The sequence below is a fragment of the Caretta caretta genome, chromosome 3 (genome assembly GCF_965140235.1).
Source record: "Caretta caretta isolate rCarCar2 chromosome 3, rCarCar1.hap1, whole genome shotgun sequence".
Taxonomy (NCBI): Eukaryota; Metazoa; Chordata; order Testudines; family Cheloniidae; genus Caretta; species Caretta caretta.
Window position 1 is genome coordinate 148,551,696 of NC_134208.1, and position 14,999 is coordinate 148,566,694.

Sequence of the window (14,999 nt, forward strand, 5' to 3'; positions counted from 1 at the left end):
CAGCTTTAAAGAGTTACTTGTAACTGATGTTACTCTGTGTTGTATGCTGATGAATGAGACTGGATTTTTAGAAAGGAAAAAAAATAGAAACAGGCAGGTAGATAGATAGATACAGGGAGGAAAGCATAAGATGTGCCAATAAAGGCTTCACTGATTGACAATCCTAGATAATAGACGTGTGCAATCCTGCCAAAAAACAGGGACCACCAAGCCTCCTAAATATCTCTGGCCTTCAGAATCCAATTTATATTTGGATTCTTTAAGTTTCTTTCACTTCCTGATAACTTGTGTCCTAACATCCCAGGATCACTGTGTATTGGTCTGAAATGTGCAAGAAACATAAGTGTTACAATACACACTGTAAAACAGATGAATTTTTACACCACAACCAGCTATTATTTAGGCCTGGGACATAGGAATTGCCATATTGGAACAAATCAATGGGCCATTGAGTCTGGTATCCTCCCAAGAGAGTTGATCTGTACCAGATGCTTCAGAGGAAGGTGAAAAGGGGTGAGTGTGGAGAGCAGTGGAATCTTGTCCAAGATGATGGATATAAAGTCAGAAGGCAATTTCAGAGTTATGTCAAATGCAAACACCAGCTAGCTTTTGAACCTTTATTGTCCTACAAAGATGGGCGGAACAATTATTCTGATGCCAGCTTACCAACAGGTCCAAAGATTTTGACTTGCAAAGCAGGAAACTATTTATTTAGCTCTGACATCTTTTCTTTTAACCACTTTATGGTGTTGCCAGTTGAATGCCATTGGTTATGATTAGAGCCATGAAGAGTCCAGTGTGTGCAAGATTTTAGTCTTTATTATATACTTGTGAGGAACATGTTAAATTAACCACATTACGAGGCAAGTTAAAAAAGTTGGATGATGGATGTTATTTTGAATGCTAAGGTTAAGCCTGAAATCCTCCAGAAAGCATCTCTGTCATATTGAAAGGGTTCAAGCTCTACAGCTCCATGAAAAAGACCACGAGGTGGGGAAGGAGAAAATCAGCACATTCGTGCCCAGTGCCCCCAGAAGAGGTAGTCATATACTGGAGTATATGACTGGAGTACAACCTCTGCCCTTTCCTTCACCCTATGGTAGAGAGGGGTATTTTGGGAGTGGGAGGTGGTAGGCTGGGATGAGAACTGCTTTCCATATATTATCTCACCACAAACTGGCGGGTATTCTTCACCTATGTGAAAGCTGAAAAAATCAGGGCTGCTTGAAATTCCACCAGTTTCCAAATGTCTTTTTTTTTTATTGGCTATAACGCTAGCACAGACTAAGTGGAGCACAAAGTATGTCAGCCACACCCCATCCTTCTGTTCTCTGGCCCTTCCCCAAACCTGACCCACCCACTATGCCAGGAACAGTGGGAGACGGGTGGGAGGCTGGCAAAAAACTGTTATACTTACCTGCTCTGTGCTAGCTGGAGAACCTTCAGACTATCAGAATATTCTGTGGGGCTAATTCTAGCCCCTTTTGGGCTTCTCTGTGCAGTCAGGAGCATAAAGAGTCTGCTCTATAAAACAGACTCTGGCACTGGTGATTATTACATGGTGAAAATGATGTAACTACACCGTGCCAAGATAATCTGCAGATACCGAGAGTTATTTCTGAAAAAACAGCAATGAAGTAACTATTTCACTGTACTGTAGGCACACAGTTTGCGCCTTTGAAAATCTCCCCACTGTGTATATTTCCTGTTAAGATCATCTAAATTTTGCAGATTTATACAATGAGATTGAAAACAAAACTAAAAGTTCTAAACTATACACACACAGGTAATCAGTGTTATTTAGCCTTAATCTGTAATGTACCTTTATTTTATTTTTTTTATCTTTTCATTATAAATACAACTTAGTGCTCAAGGAAAATGAGTGACTGATAGAACTAGGTACTCAAATCCTCTATCCACAGAACAGAGAAAACATGAGGAATGACAGCCCAAAGTTCTCCATGCTGCTATTTTGTTTCAACCCTTATCTCAAGTTCACTTTGTTGTTTTTTAAGCAATGACCATGTGCTTTGAAGGATGAGAGCGTATTGCAGTCTTCAGACTATTCAGTTCTTGGCTTTTCTGATGAGTTTCTGTTAATGCTACTGTATTTGTGAGGATAGTTACTGCTGCTATTCATGAAGTACCGTATGACTGTCGAGCGCATTACAGACAATTGGAAGTTAAGATCTGTGCACTAGGGAAGTCTTACCATCAAGGACCTGATTCTGCAAAAACTGAAGTATGCACTCAGCTTTATGCATAGTGGTCCCATTGATTTCATTGAAGTCAATGGCACTACTCATGTGTAAAGTTGAGCATGTGTTTATTTTTATTATCATAGCAGTGAGGGGACCTCATCCTGGACCAGAACCTCACTATACTAGGTGCAGTTCAAACACCGAATGAAAACATTGTCCCTGCCCACAAAGGGTTTACACTCCAAGTAGAAGACACAACAGATGGATGTAGACAGATGTGGGGGGAAGAACAAGGAAATAACGAGTATTGGTTAGCATGACAGGCAGTGGTGTCTACACACTAACAGCCTAACCGTTGTCAAGTCTTTGCATGACCAGGATGTAAAGGCCCAGTCCTCAGATGTGCTGAGCACCTGCATCTCCCATTAATTGCAAAAGAAATAGAGGCTGCTCAGTACCTCACAGAAGCTGCTCACCACTTGGTAGGATCAGGACCTGACTGACGAACAATCCATGGAGTCTTTTTTTGGTTACATAGTAGTAATTACAGGAATGATATTGGTGCCACTTCGTGGAAAGTGCGTACTACTTTACACTGGGTTCTACTGAGAGGAGACAGAACAGATTCTGTTGGCAGGATGGCATCCTGGTCCATCTTTAGAAACCATGCACATGCTCCTATCTTACAGAACTTTAGCAGTTTCCTACTATATGATTTTACTTTTACTTTTCATGATTAATAGAGTTTAGAAAACATTTTTATGTATTCTTATTAAACTAAAAATCCATATTGAAGGTCAAATACAAATAAGTGGAAATTAAAAATTTGCTTTTACAGATCTCTGGTCAAGCATGTTGCTGCTTTACAAACTAACCAAAGAGCAAATACAGCTTCACCCATCCTTTCACTGAAAATGCTATTGTAAACAGGGCAGCTCCTAGGAAATCCCCAGATAAAGAAAGGAAACTAGATTTGAACATGCTGTGGGGGTTTGCTTGACTTTTTCCCAAAATTGTCTGGATCTGGCTACAAAAAGTTGCCCAAGTACCTTTAAAATTAATTGTTCCTCTGCTAGTAAATCTGTATTATGATGTTTTGATTTTTCCACTGTTGAATATTACTGCTGTATTTTCAAGTTAGCCCTTTATTTTAGACAGCAGTTCATGGCAACATATTTGGTGAACAATACAGTATTTGGTGTCCAGTAGTATAGTGTTAGCTTAGCAAAAATAAATGTTTACAGTATAAGAATTTTTTTTAAACTTTTTATAAAAGTTATTTTGAGTGTTCAGTCAATAGCACTTAGGGATTCAGGCAGTTCCAGACCTCAGACCTTGTTACTAATTGCAGCTGTGGCTGTATAATTCTTAAAGATCAGACAGTAATAGTTATAAAACACATATTAAAGGCATGGAAGTCTTAAAACATAAGGACCTGATTCTGATCTCATGTACATTCACATAAATCTAGACAAGTCTATTGAAATTAATGAACTAACTCCAGATTTTTTTAACTGAATTCAAAATCCAGTCTATAGCCTCTACATAGTTTTTTATCTGATTTTAAATTTAGAAAGAAATGAAACTTTAGGAAAGGTTCAAGAAAATCAAGTAAGTGCATTCCTGCTGAACTTCAGGCATGAGTAGGACTTCCATGGGACTACTTCCATGTGAAAAGTTAAGCATATGTATAAGTGTATTCAGGTTGGGGGTCAGTGTGTGGGAGTGTGGAAATACCCATAGCTCTGAAGTTGGTGGCTCATCAGAAAATACATCTTCCTCTGAGAATTACTCTGATTGTTTTGGTGGACATCTGGTGTCTCACTTCTCTGAAGCACTACTCCCCTTCTACTGTGTTCTCTGACCACATTCAAATAAAAATATTTTGGTTTGACTGTTTCTACACTGTACACGCCCATCTCTGAGCTTTCATTTCTTTTTGGTTAATTATATGGAATTTCACAGCTGAGGGAAGACTGCTCCAAAGTCTGAAGAATCTGCCCAAGTTATTAGTCAGTGTTAAACTCAAGCACTTGAGCTCTTCTGGTCCAGATTTGGTATATTTTTCTATTACAAACTGAAAACAACCACTTCGCCTTAAATAAGCATGAAATGGTTCATTGATATTGGTAGTTCAGAAGTCTCTGGTGTACTCTCAGATGTGGATATACCACAAAAGTTGTACTGCTTTAACTATACCAGTATATATGTATATAACTATACCTCAGCCTTTCTCCTTCTAGTGGTGATGCATTTGCTTCCCCCTGAAGCTCCTATAGTAAGAGGTGATGCTTCACTATGTGAAGCACAGACCTAGTAGGGGGGAAGGAGGGCAGGGGAGAGCAAAGACCATGGCAGCCGCAAGGAATGCATGAAATAGCAGCTCCCATCTAGGTTCTGCCAGAGAAACATGGATTTTTCATTAGCGAGAGAGCTCATATTGTAAGCAGACAGCTGATTTTCAGTGTTACAGGCCAATGAGCAGACTTTAGTAGTGGAAGTTATATATGCTGAAGTAAAACAGGCATGTATTCTGACATGCAACAAATATTTTCTGTTTTCTCTCATACACTAAATGTAAAAGCAGCATTAAAAATGTGTATCTATGGATAGCTTAGAGGCATGCCAGATGGCTGACTCTGGCTGATAGATTGCTGAGCATGTTACTTGCTCTAATACAGGGGTCTTGAGCTACAGGTTACACTCCGTTCTCTTGCTATTATACCATATTCTTGGCATCCCCCTACATTTTATATAAAGAAATGGCTTTTCCACAGTTAAGAATTCCAGCTCACTAACTCGAATATCAGCAACAGGATGTGTGAGGTTATATCTTGTCTCTGATATCATGGGACCAACACTGCTACAGCAACATTGCATATAACTATCTCCTCCTGAAATAGCCAGCATTATACATGAGTCTTAGAGATTTGCTCACCATAGTTCATAACTCTCTCATCGCCTCATTAATTTTACCAATCAGCTCCTGAAGGCCAATATTTAACTCCTCTCTGCCCCAAGCCATTGGTGCCAGCTCTCACAACACTTGATGTTTTCCTTAAAGCCTCAGCTGCAGAAGCAAGAGAGTGCTTGAGATCTCAGTTTACTATTTTTTTTTTTAAATGAAAGTTTCCAGCTCTTAGTTGCAAATAAAAGCTTGGAAACATGACCCAAGTGTGACCTAAAGGCTCAGAAAAAGAACTTTTTTTATTTTTTTAATTCTCATGGTTTTAAGCCAATCTTGTGATTTTGGGGGAAGGGGACTTACTCTTGCTTCTGAAGTGTTTAGGTTGGCCGTACTACATCGTAGCCCTCAGAGTAAGGCCATGATCATAGAATCATAGAATATCAGGGTTGGAAGGGACCCCTGAAGGTCATCTAGTCCAACCCCCTGCTCGAAGCAGGACCAATTCCCAGTTAAAACATCCCAGCCAGGGCTTTGTCAAGCCTGACCTTAAAAACCTCTAAGGAAGGAGATTCTACCACCTCCCTAGGTAACGCATTCCAGTGTTTCACCACCCTCTTAGTGAAAAAGTTTTTCCTAATATCCAATCTAAACCTCCCCCACTGCAACTTGAGACCATTACTCCTCGTTCTGTCATCTGCTACCATTGAGAACAGTCTAGAGCCATCCTCTTTGGAACCCCCTTTCAGGTAGTTGAAAGCAGCTATCAAATCCCCCCTCATTCTTCTCTTCTGCAGGCTAAACAATCCCAGCTCCCTCAGCCTCTCCTCATAAGTCATGTGTTCTAGACCCCTAATCATTTTTGTTGCCCTTCGCTGGACTCTCTCCAATTTATCCACATCCTTCTTGTAGTGTGGGGCCCAAAACTGGACACAGTACTCCAGATGAGGCCTCACCAATGTCGAATAGAGGGGAACGATCACGTCCCTCGATCTGCTCGCTATGCCCCTACTTATACATCCCAAAATGCCATTGGCCTTCTTGGCAACAAGGGCACACTGCTGACTCATATCCAGCTTCTCGTCCACTGTCACCCCTAGGTCCTTTTCCGCAGAACTGCTGCCTAGCCATTCGATCCCTAGTCTGTAGCGGTGCATTGGATTCTTCCGTCCTAAGTGCAGGACCCTGCACTTATCCTTATTGAACCTCATCAGATTTCTTTTGGCCCAATCCTCCAATTTGTCTAGGTCCTTCTGTATCCTATCCCTCCCCTCCAGCGTATCTACCACTCCTCCCAGTTTAGTATCATCTGCAAATTTGCCGAGAGTGCAATCCACACCATCCTCCAGATCATTATGAAGATATTGAACAAAACCGGCCCCAGGACCGACCCTTGGGGCACTCCACTTGATACCGGCTGCCAACTAGACATGGAGCCATTGATCACTACCCGTTGAGCCCAACAATCTAGCCAGCTTTCTACCCACCTTATAGTGCATTCATCCAGCCCATACTTCCTTAACTTGCTGACAAGAATACTGTGGGAGACCGTGTCAAAAGCTTTGCTAAAGTCAAGAAACAAGCTTTGCTAAAGTCAAGAAACATGATCCTGCAGTGACTTTCATACACGCTCACCTTTATGCACATCAGCAGCCCCACTGAATTCAGTGGGATTAATTACATGTGTAAATGTTTGCGGGATTGAGAACTAGATCATTTAGCTAGCCTTCTAGAATTTGTAGAGGCTTTATCACTATACTGAACTACAATCCTGATCAGAATAACCACTTAACTTCTGGGCTTACTGTACAGCTTATCAGGTGGCTTCCTTAAGAGTCTAATAACCCTCTCAGTTACTAGAGACCTCTTGCTCATTTTAGCACAAACACTCACTCTTACCTGTGAAATTCACAATAGCCTATTTTCTGGAGTAACTACAGTTTCCAGACTTCTTATAAGTCTCTTCTTAGTGTTGTCTTTAAGCCTCGCTATTATTTCTCATTCTTAGGAAACATTCCCTCTTTCTATCTTCACCAGTCCTTTTATCCCAATGCTTAGGACTCTTCCTTCAGTGACAACACTTTATTTTAAAACTTGACAATCACCATATCTGATCAAGCCTTAATTATTTTTAAACACCCCAGGAAGAGGCTTTGTGAAAGTTGTTTTCATTTTTTCAACAGCTAATTTATGGCTTACTGGGTCATCTTTTCAAAGGAGCTCAGCTCCCAGGAAGGTACCAAAATAAAGGCAAGATTTTCAAATAAATTCAGAAACCAGAGCTATGTTTTGAAACCTGGCTATGTGTCCCAATGGAAACAACTGGAGGCTGAGCGCTTTTCAAAAATCTGCGCCTGAGGGCAGTACAGTTTTGTACTGATTGAACTAATCCAGTTTAGAAACTGATAGGATCGAATCCGCAAAAGAATTTTGGCAATGTGGTGCTGAGCATTATGGTGCCTCGTTTATAGGTACCTAGAAAATCACAGGAACAGCAAACTCCTTCCAAAAGCCTGATTTGGATACCTAGGCTCCCTATACAATGAATGGGGAGAGGCAGACACCGAAAAGGGGATCCACAAATGCCAGAATGCTAGGTGGCTCCCTGCCTAAGAGAAGCCAGGGGGAAATGCTGATGTGTTATGCCCTGCCCTTTTCTCAGAGATAGGTTCCTAAATCCAGGCTGCAGGGAGACACCTAGCTCTGCTGGCAATCCACAAATGGGAACCCCTCTCCTGGCTTAGGGACCTACATAGTTTCTTATAGGAGAGAGTTAGGCTCCTGCCTCAGTCTCCCTCAGTCTCTCCTATTGATGCTGACCTATTGTGAACAAAGAGTGATTGGGGGAGAGAGAGACCATCTCTAATCCAGTAATTTGGGCACCCACCTGTGGGGCAGGAGACCATGGGTTCAAATCCTTCCACCCTCTCAAGCAGAGAGGAGAGAATTGAACCTGGGTCTTCCTCCTCCCAGGCTAAAAGTGTTATAAGGTGAGTGGCAGCACCAACTCCTCCCAACCAGATTTTGAATGGGACCTAAGCTGTATGTGCTCTCTGAGCATGCATATTGGATCGGGCCCCTGGATAAGTTAGGTGGCTGAACACCTGCCTTCCCCCAGGTTGTAAATTGCTCTGGCACTCAGGTGGGAGATGAGCATCTGGGAAGCCTGAAAAGAGACAGCTCAGCACATGTCTAGAGGCAAAAATGTAGGCACCAAGGGAATTTTTATTGTGAGAAATTTAGGCATGAAGTAAGTTTAGGCACCTACAGGATGTGATGGGATTGCAGTGGGGGATTTAAGTGCCAAAAAATGGGATTTAGGTGTCGAAGTAGCTTCATGGATTCCATGCATAGAATAAAATTGGTGCAGTTGCTACTGTTGACACTGCTATACTGTAAATGTGTCTGAATGGAAGGGAAGTTGTTTTGAAAATCTGGCCCTGCTATTGGGTGCTCAGTATTTGAAAGTATGGTTGTAACGTCTTTAAAAAAAAAAAATCTAGCCCATGATTTCTAAATCAAGCCTTTCCTGTTGTCACAGACTCTAATTCCTCCCACACTTTAATTTCCTCTTCTAATCTGAGCTCCTTTTTCACCTGGGATTTTCTCTACACAGAATGCAGTCAGGTTTTCACACAATAGTTGGACTGATATATTTCCAAATTACCACTGCAGATACTCTGTCAGGTGACCAAACAAACCTTTCCAAAATTTCTGATTAAAATAATCAATTCAAGAGACACGAATGCTCTCATGCTAAAGAGGAGGGTAAAATCTCTTACCAGTGCCCTTCACCCACATACATGAATTAATTAGGCTGGTCAGGGAGTTATGGTCCAGTCTACAAATGTTTGGGGAGAGCCCACACTAGCCTGTACAAAGGTGTTAACTACCTCAGATTAATTGGCAATCTGTTTAACTCAGGATTAAAAATTTCTAGTGCAGCCAAATCCTTAGTCGAATATAAAACTCTGGTATGTTACAGGCAGAGTAATTTATATACTGAAGTTGTCACAGAATGACAAAGCTAAAAGAATATTGCAGGCACGAAATCTGCAAAAAAATACATATCTCTAATATCCCCCACAGACTTTTTTCAGGAGAAAATAGCTTGGGCTGTAAATATTGTTCTTTTCTCTCCCCTTGTTTTACAGACTTCTAGTGATGTACGTTAGTAAACAAACATTGTGAAAACCAACTGGATAGACCAAAGATGCTTTATATTTTCATGAGATCTATTGCAGTGTATGTTGTTGTTCTTGTGGAACTGGGCCTGTGTTGGAATAGTTGTTAAGCGTCTGTTTTAGGAAGGAACCCCTATAAGTCAAGGCAAAGAAGGTCAAATTTCCCATTTTTGTTTGATGTACTGTATGCTTAAGCATTGTTCTCTAGTGAGTGTCTGTAATACGTTGGTTTTTTCCTTCCTTCAGTGGAAAAGGGTTTTCTTCTTTTAAAACACACACATCCCTCCCCTTTTGGGGGTAGTTATGCTATTCTTTTTGTTTTTAGTCCTTACTCAAATAACCTTGCATTTCATTGTCATAAATCTTCTAATAGGAGGAGGAAAATCTGTTGTAACTAGTAAAGTTTGCAAAATAGGGTTTTAAATCCTTAACAAGTCCACTGTTGTAACCTTCATAATATTATCAGGGTGATATGTATACTGTTTATTAATAATGCTTGCTGTGTGCCAGTAGCTTAGATATATACATTAATTTTTAGCAGTAGGCAGAGGGAAGGAACTGCATTGATGCTGTGTCTTCTAATTCTTTATCAACTTGATTTCAGAATGTTATAAATAGCACTGGAAACTTGTCTGTCTTTATGTTATTGTACTGATCAGTTTGTCTCCCATGACAGCTGTTGTCAAGGGAATGGGGCTTAATCAGCTGATTCTTATTTGGGAGGAAATAAAACAAAATATGTATCTAAATCTGATCAAACTAACTACTGAAAAAAAAGTGGGATGTCTTTTCTGCCTCACCATGAATAATACCATTTCTTCAGGAAAAAATTAATATTTTAAGAACATTTGAAATGTTTGGTTTCAAACAACACCATTTATATACAGTTTTAAAAATATTCTCTCTGCATCATTGTTCAGAAACTGTAAGTCTGCCATTGTTTCACTCCCCTTCCCTAGGGAAGCTTGCACAAAAAATAGACTAGGAAGGAAGGCTCTTCATGTGTTTTGATGTTCAGCGTCTGTGGGCCAGATTTATTAAAAGAATGACTTGTCGAATCCTCCCAATTCTAATTCACACAGGTTTCTGCCTACTTTCCTGTTGGGCCATTCATGTGTGAATTATGAGCCATCGATGCTTTGTGCAAATGCAAAATCCTGACTTTGCACAAGTGCCAATTTCTGTGGTTGCTGTCCATTGCACACTCAAGTGAATTTGCATGAGTTCCCAGGGTCCCACAGCAGATCTGCCAGATGTCAGGCATTTGGCTTTGATGTCATGTCCGTCTACATGGCCTCTGTAATTTAATGCATAATTTGAAACTCTAGGGGCTCTTTAAAGATTAGCTTTTATTGATTAAGTGGAACACTGCAGCCAGGAAGAGGAGAGGGTACTATGTATCAGTCCTGAAGGGCCGGTCTTTGCTCCCCTCCTGCTTGGGGAAGGAGCAGTTGTATGAGATCTTTCTCTGTGGTCATCAAAGGTAAAGGATCAAGCATAATAGCTCAGAATAGCTCTTTCTCCTTGCTTGGCTGTTATGATACGTAAGCATCCTTACCCTGTGCCCCCATTTTTTTTGTACAGCCCCCTTTTTCTCAGGCACCTGCCTTCCTACCCTCTTGGGCTTTGAAAGTCTCTTGCTATCACCCCCAGTCTAACTGCCAGCTGTGTTGCTTACGCATGGTTAAAGTATTTCTGAACCAGACCTTCGCAAGGCACACAGTCACAAGAGAGAAGATGAGCGATGTAACGTTTTATGGTCAGCAGTAGCGAAAGCTATCTCCTTTACAGTAGGAGGCCACAAATGTATCTGAAACTAAATGTGCATTTCAGAGACAGAATTATAGGTGTAATATATATGAAGTAATTGGAGACAAAAGGAAAAATAGGCACATGATCACCCCTCACCATGGAGATCGTATTTACAAATCATGATAATTGTTTCTGGTTTTACTTCTATTGGGTGTATTTTAATGTACTCTAGTTCAGCCATTTCTAGTGACATTAATTATGCAAAAAACCTGTTCTGAATTAGCGTGGCGGTTTGGTGGCCATGAAAAATTTTAAATCAAAATGGGGGTCCTTGTGTTGCTAAAGTTTGAGATCCACTGAGGTAGACAGTAAAGAAATTAGAAGTGATGAAATGGATAAGACAGAGTCTGGGCCAGAATCACTTTGGTGAAGAAAGCTACTAGAGGCTCCCCGATACAGTGCTTGTGATGTGTTACAGCCCACCAGAACCCAATCTGGATATGGACAGAGACCTCTTTTTGTGTTTTTAATGAAATAAATATTATTAGGAATTGTGTGATTATGGGACACTTTTTTGAAAAACAAGTTCTGAAAGCGAAAGTAGGTAAGGACAGAGAGGTGAACGGGAATTGGGATAAAATACAAGATGGTTTTACAAAAGGTAGATCGTGCCAGACCAACCTGATCTCCTTTGAGAAGATAACTGACTTTTTAGACCAAACTTTTTGGCAAACTTTTTGGCCCGAGGGCCACATCGGGGTTGCAAAACTATATGGAGGGCCTGACCCTGACCGCCCCCCCAAAAAACCTCCACACCATCCAGCTGTCCCCTGCTCCCTGTCCCCTGACTGCCAGAACCCCCCGTTCCCCGCCCCCTTACCATGCTGGAGCCAGCCATGCCGCCGCGCTGCCCAGCAAGAGCAGTGAGCCAGAGCACTGGCGGTGCAGCACGCTCAGGCTGCGGGGGAGGGAGAACAGCGGGGGAGGGGCCAGGGGCTAGCCTCCCCAGCTGGAGCTCAGGGGCTGGGCAGATTGTCCTGCAGGCCGGATGTGGCCCGTGGGCCATAGTTTGCCCACCTCTGTTTTAGACAAAGGAAGTGCAGTAGATCTAATCTACCTGGATTTCAGTAGGGCATTTGATACAGTTCCATGTGGGGAATTGGAGAAGATGGGGATTAATATGAGACTTGAAAGGTGGATAAGGAACTGGTTAAAGGGGCGAGTACAACGGGTCCTACTGAAAAGTGAACTGTTATGGTGGAGGGAGGTTACTAGTGGAATTCCTCAGGTATCAGTCTTGGGATCAATCTTAACATTTTTATTACTGATTTTGGCGCACAAACTGAGTGTATGTAATAAAATTTGCAGATGACACAAAGTTGGGAGGTACAGCCAATACGGAGGAGGACCAGAATTTCATACAAGAGGATCTGGACAACCTTTTAAACTGGAGTAATAAAAATGGGATTAAATTTAATAGTGCACAGTGCAAGGTCATGCATTTAGGGACTAATAACAAGAATTTTTGCTATAAGCTGGGCATTTATCAGTTGGAGGTTTCAGATCTCGGTATATTGGTTGATCACAGGATGACTATGAGATGCCAGTGTGATGCGGCCATGAGAAAGGCTAATGCAGTCCTAGGATGTATCAGGTGAGGTATTTCCAGTAGAGACAGGGAAGTGTTAGTACCATTATGCGATTACCTGATGCGACCTCATCTGAACTACCGTGTGAAATTCTGGTCTCCCATGTTTATGAAAGATTAATTCAAACAGGAACAGGTGCAGAGAAGGGCTGTTACAATGATCCAAGGAATGGAAAACCTACCTTAAAGAACTTGGTTTGTTTAGCCTAACTAAACCAAGGTTGAGGGGAGATATGATTGCTCTCTATAAATATATGGATAAATACCAGGGAGGGAGAGGAGCTATGTGCCAATGTGGACACAAAATCAAATGGATATAAACTGGCCATCAAAAGTTTAGGCTTGAAATTAGGCAAAGGGTTGTAACCATAAGAAGAGTGATGTTCTGGAACAGCCTGCCAAGGGGAGCAGTGAGGGCAAAAAACCTAACTGGCTTCAAGGCTGAGCGTGATAAGTTTATGGAGGGAATGGTATGATGGAACTGCCTACAATGGCATGTGGCCCATCAGCAACTGCCAATAGCAAAAATCCCCAATGGTTGGAGATGGAACTCTAGGTAGGGAGGGCTCTGAGTTACTACAGGTAATTCTTTCCCAGGTATCTGCCTGATGCGTCTTGCCCACATGCTCAGAGTCTAACTGGTCGACATATTTGGTGAGAGAATTTTTTTCCAGGTCAGATTGGAAGAGTCCCTATTGGGGTTTTTGTCTTCCTCTGCATCATGGGGTACAGGTCACTTGAAGGTTTAAACTAGTGTAAATGGTGAATTCTCTGTAACTTGAAGTCTTTAAACCATGATTTGAGGACTTCAGTAACTCAGCCAAAGATTAGGGGCCTATTACAGAGGTGGGTGGGTGAGGTTCTGTGGCCTGCAATGATGGTCACTTCTGACCTTTAAGGCAGGGATCTCAAACTCGAATCACCAGGAGGGCCACATGAGGACTAGTACATTGGCCCGAGGGCCGCGTCACTGACAGCACACACCCCCTGTTGCCCCCGGCCCCACCGCCACTCCATCCCTTCCATGAGGCCCTGACCCTGACCAACCTCTTCCCACCCCTTCCCCAAAGTCCCCACCCCAACTCCGCCCCCTTCCTGCCCCTATTCCAGCCCCTTCCCAAAATCCCCGCCCCAGCCCCACCTCTTTTCTGCCTCCTTCCCTGAGCGTGCGGCTCCCTGCTCCTCCCTGCCCCTCCCCCCGGAAAGCGCTAAGCGAAACACCTGGAGTTAGGCAGAGGAGTGGGGACGTGGCACGCTGGGTGGAGGGGGAGCTAGGGGGAAGGGAGCTTGGCGGTCCACAGAAAAGAACTCTGGGAGGGTGGGGCGGGGGGATGTGGGGAGCTTGGCGAGCTGCAGGAAATAACCCTGCGGGCTGCATGTTTGAGACCCCTGCCTTAAAGTCTGAGTCTAAGGGACCCAGATATGAAATTGCAGAAATACAAACTGTGATATGTAACCTGTGACTTAAATCAGCCTCTGTACTCGATGACTGGAGGATCGCTAATCTTTTTTTTTTTAAAGGCTCCAGAGGCAATCCTGGCAATTGCAGGCTTCTAAGCCTAGCTTCAGTACCAGGCAAATTAGTTGAAACTATAGTAAATAACAGACTTATCAAACATGTAGATGAGCATGATTTGTTGGAAGACTCAACACTGCTTTTGTAAAGGGAAACCATGCTTCACTAATCTATTAGAATTCTTTGAGGGGAGTCAACAAACATGCTGGACAAGCGTTTTGGACTTTCAGAAAGCCTTTGACAAGGTCCCTCACCAAAGGCTCTTAAGCAAAGTAAGCAGCCATGGGATAAGAGGGAAGGTCTTCTCATGGATCAGTGACTGGTTAAAGACAGGAAACAAAGGGTAGGAATAAATGGTCAGTTTTCAGAATGGAGAGAGGTAAACAGCAGGGTGAGGAAAACAGCAGGGTCCCCCAAGGATCTGTGCTGGGACCAGTGCTAGTCAGCACCTTCATAAATGATCTAGAAAAAGGGGTAAACACCGAAGTGGTGATGTTTGTTTGCAGAAGATACAAAATTACTCAAGATATTTAGGTTCAAAGCTGATTGTGAAGGGTTACAAAGGGATCTCACAAAATTAGGTGACTGGGCAACAAAATGGCAGATGAAATTCAGTGTCGATAAATAAATGCAAAATAATGTATAATCTCAACCATACCTACAAAATGATGAGGTCTAAATTTGCTCTTACCATGAAGAAAGATCTTGGAGTTATTCTGGATAGTTCTCTGAAAACATCCGCTCAATATGCAGTGGCAATCAAAGAAGCTAACAATGCTAGGAATCATTAGGA

The 14,999-nt window shown here is 42.2% G+C and overlaps 1 protein-coding gene across 3 annotated transcripts in view; it reads left to right on the plus strand.

The window, feature by feature from the left end:
• RASGRP3 (RAS guanyl releasing protein 3) overlaps positions 1-14,999 on the plus strand; it is a 101,180-nt gene that overhangs the window by 32,324 nt on the left and 53,857 nt on the right. The window lies entirely within an intron of this gene.